The sequence below is a fragment of the Eurosta solidaginis genome, chromosome 5, assembly GCF_040869045.1.
Source record: "Eurosta solidaginis isolate ZX-2024a chromosome 5, ASM4086904v1, whole genome shotgun sequence".
Taxonomy (NCBI): Eukaryota; Metazoa; Arthropoda; class Insecta; order Diptera; family Tephritidae; genus Eurosta; species Eurosta solidaginis.
Window position 1 is genome coordinate 40,290,353 of NC_090323.1, and position 4,694 is coordinate 40,295,046.

The following is a 4,694-nucleotide window of genomic DNA, read 5'->3' on the forward strand; positions in this document are numbered from 1 at the left end:
GAACTTAGCCTTCCTTACTTGTTGTCATTTTATCATTGTCAAGCGCAAAAATATCGGAATATTGTAAATATAAGTTAATAAGCTTATTTTCAGCATAATTAGGTATTTGTTTTTCTAAAATGCTTTTAAGTTCTTTAATACGACTATTTTATTTTACTGGGTTATTGATTTTATAAACGTGATAATTAGAAAGTTTTTCTTTTTGAATGTTGCAGTTATTTACGTATTTTACGCTATTTGTGGTGTTTATTACTTTAATAATCGGATTACTAGTATCAACTATATATTTCGCTGTGAAAACACCGTCAGAAATCTCTTGAGAATCAAAGGAAAGTGGTTCTGAGTCATTTTCCAAGGCGAAAATTCTATAAACTTCGCAACGAGGTTGTATAACAAATGTATCGCTTTCCATTCCGTGAAGGATGGGAAGTGCGATCTTTTTATTGCCTATCCAGAAAGAAATACAATTTGTTGCATAGCTGATATCGCTTTTATTTGATTTTAGGAAATCCTTACCAAGTATTCCATCTGATGGAATGTTGAAATCATTGTCTACCACATGTAACGTATGTTTGATATAAAAATTTGAAAAGTGTAAGTTAGTTGTAAAAGTACCTAATGTAGAAACTGTATCTGTAGTTACTCCAGTAATATTAATTGTATCATTGTTATTAATTGACAAATTTTTATTAAGAGAAGAAATTTTAATTAACGAAATGTCGGCTTGTGTATCGACTAGAAATGTACAAAATTTGTTAGAGCCAGTAATATTTATTTGTATAAAATCGGAATAATTTAAGTTAAGACAATAAACGTTTTTAGAAGAAAAGCTGTGAGCTGAATCAGTTAGTAATTTGTCTCGTCCTCCCTCAGTGTTCGCTCCTGAGGGGCTTCCCTGTTTAAAGTCCGGACACTTGCATTTCTACCTCTATTATTGGAAGTCTTAGAACCGTTATTATTGCTAGTACGACTATTGCTCCTATTATTATTATTATTATTAGACTGATGCCGATTTCCGCCTCCGGAACGTAAATTTTGCCTTTGATTGCCGCGATTGAAGTTGTTGCCATAGTTACTGTTACGACTTTGATTTTGGAAATTTCGACCTCGGTTATTACTTTGAAAATTTCTAAAATTGTTATTGTTCCGAGACCTAAATGCTAAAACTTGGCGTTTTTTTATTTCATTTGATTGCTCTACAATCAGTTTAGCTACTACGTCCTTGGAATCAGAAAAATTGGTTGAAGCGTGGATTGATTTGACTAAACTTGTTTTTGCGTTCAATCGGCAAACGTTTACTGTTTGCTCGATGGCCCTTTCATGGGCTTTGGCCTGAGTAATCCCTTCGATAATTAGCGAACGCTCTAAAGAATCAGACAATTACTCGACGCGTTTTGCAAAATCGGTGTAATTATTATTATTAACTTGCAAAGCTGCAATTTTTCCGGCCACAACTTTGGAGTTGTCGGGTTTTATACGGTTACGTAGCGCTATTTTTATATCATTAACTGAAAGTATTTGAGTTGGTATTGCTTCTCGAACTTTACCATCGAGTTTGGATTTAATAAATGAAATACAAGTGCCAGTTAAATTTTCGTCGACAAATTCTTCGATTAACTCAATTTTATTAATGAAAGATTCAAGACCCAGGGGCTCACCGCTATAATTTTCACGCATAATACCAGCACACATGCCGATAAACGTTCTTTTTTCCTCGGGAGTTGCCATATTTGTATCGGAATTAGGAGGATTTGAAATGTGTTTCGGGCAATTCCTCAAATCCGTGAAATTCTCCGGACAAAAAAAATCTAACAACAAGGTTTTTGATTGTACTGGGCGAATATGTGGTTGAGGCTTCGGAAACTGGGCTTTTAAAATCAAGATTTTCGGAATCGGAACTTTCGGAATTAAAATTTTTGGAATTGGAATCTGAATTTTCGGAATCTGAGTCTTGCTCTAAAATTTTGGGAACTACTTTCTTGTTTTTAAGAAACATATGTAGTAGGAAGCAAAAAAGAAATATTCAAACTGATTAAAGTCGAATTTATAGAAATTGCTTACGAAAATTTAACAGAAATTGAAATTGAATTGAATGTTGATGTAAAATTGAAAGAATTATCCGGCAATTTAATGATAAATTGAATGTATATTGAAGTAATTTAATTTAATTTGATTTCAAAGGAAAATATTTTATTTTGGTAAAAAGACTTAGCTGTTGATAACGGATGCACCGCTTTATTAAAAAGATCTCAATGTGTTTGTGTTATTACGGACGCACCGGGATTTAAAAAAAAAATTTCATTGGTTTTTCACGGAACCACCGTTTACGCCAAAAAAATCTCTTGGTTATTTACGAAACCACCGCTTCATGCAAAAAATAATCTCTTTGGTTATTTACGGAACCACCGCTTTATGCAAACAAATATGTATGTTTGTTTACGGAGGCACCGTATTTCCAAAAAAAATCTCATATTTGTAAGTATGTAAGATTACTCAAAAATTATATATTTTTCAACTCTGATTTATACATTAGGGGCTTCATAGCAAAACGCGATAAGTGCAATCGACAAAAAAATTTGTTTTGTGAAATTAGAAAAAAAAAAAATGTTCAAAAAGTATTGATCTGGTGAAAATACAATATTTACTGACCATCTTAGGTAGGCTAGTCTCACAATTCTCAAATTAGGTATCATGATATAATATTCATATTCACAAGAATGTTTAATTTATTTGTTGTAGTTTACTTATAAAAAGAGAAAAAGTCGAAAATTTTAGTATGTAATTCATATGAGAATTACGGATATATGTATGCAATTAGAAATGATTATTGTGAATGGTCGCAAGTCGAAAATGTGAAATTTTAGTGATATAAGTTTAACAAATTCGATATAGGTGTATTTCATCAAAATTTTAAAATTTAAAGTTGCAAATTCCAAAAAGTTGTACATACATACATATTTTTACCGAGTGATACTTCTTCGTTTTATGCTGCTGCTAATACCGCTGCTCCGCTTCCGTTGATGACCGATTTCTGCTGCTGCTCCCAGGGTTTGCCTCTGCTGCTGGTTTTCTTCAGCGCACTATAAGCCGTAGGTTGGCATATTTGTTTTTTATGTATAATCGTATACTTGTAGTTTTGTGGTGGTAGTTGCGCCGTTATACTTGGTGTGGCGTGTTTTTGTACACTTGAAATATGGTCTGATGCTCCGTTATTTTGCCTATTGGGTTTTTAGTACAGTCCCCAAAGTATGATTTATGTAATTTTGTAACTTTGACATTTTTTTTTTATAAAGGTTTTTATGTTTTATATTTTTGTAGGAATGTTTAAATTTTTGAAACTTTTTGTAAATGTTGTGTTAAATTTTATATTTTTCTTGTAGATAATTTTAAAATTTTTGTACCCTTACAAAGTTTTCAAAATTTTGTGTTTTTTAGTTTTTTTGTGTAGTTTTTGGAATTTTAAAATTTTATTGTAAAATTTTTGCATTTTTATATTTATTTTTGGATTTCTATTTGATTTTATGGTTTTTTTTTTGTAGATTAAAAAAATTTTTTTTTCGTAAATTTAATTTTAATTCTTTAGGGAAAAAAATTTTATTTCTTTAATTCATTTTTAATAAAATTTTTTTGATTTTAAGTTGTTAAGATTTTAAGTTTTTTTTCGTTTTGATTTTTAGTTTTTAAGAGGCCTGCCTCTTCGCCACTATGGCCGCCATTGCAGGGCCTGGCGTCACGGTCGCCATGAAAGGTGTCCATTTTAGACACCATGAAAACGTTGTGCACACACACTCTCGCTGCTGCTTCACGCCCACGCTTACTTTTATTTGTCCTTAGTTTTTTTTGTTTAAATAAATAAATGTTGTTTTAATATTTTATAATATAGTTTTTCTTTATTTAAACATTAAGTTCTTTTAACACTGGTTCTTTTAATTTTCACTTAGTTAGCTTTTTTTAATCTACTTTTTTTTTAGCACGACTGCACTCTGTTCTTCACAGCAACGAATTGAATTCCATTTTGCTATTTCGTTGAATCCAATTCGCCCTGCTGAGTACAATTGCTACTGCTGTTCAGCAACAGCTGACAGAGATGCCAGTTGCACTCAGAGGTGTATTCAGTGCGTGAAGGCTGGGTAACGCAGTGCCTTTATACATCCCTCCATGTGCAGACGTTTCATCGGAATGCGCACTTTCAATCAGGGTAGAAGTTAACGCTTCCGGGACACACAATTACCACGTATTTTCTTCCATTTCCATGTCCTTTGGCGGTGATTTCTTAAACAGAAGTATATCCTCCACCTTCAGATCCGGTAACTGTTTGGCGTTGGTCTCCACCGTATTTATTAACTCTTTATATTCTGGTGAATCAAATTCTAGTGTATCTAAATTGGATATGGGCGAACTAGCAACTTCTTCGATGCATCGTGAAAGCGCATCGGCGACTACATTTTCAGTGCCTTTACGGTGTTGTATTCCGAAATCAAATGCCTGTAACTGCAAAAAACATCTGGCCAGCCTGCCGCTCAGATCCTTCAATGACATAAGCCATTTTAAGCTAGCATGGTCTGTCACTACCGGCATTAGCTCTATATACGGCCTGAACTTCTTTACGGCTAACACCGCCGCCAGAAACTCTTTTTCAGTGGTACTATACTTTCGTTGACACTCATTCAATTTCTGGGAAAAGTATGCTATGG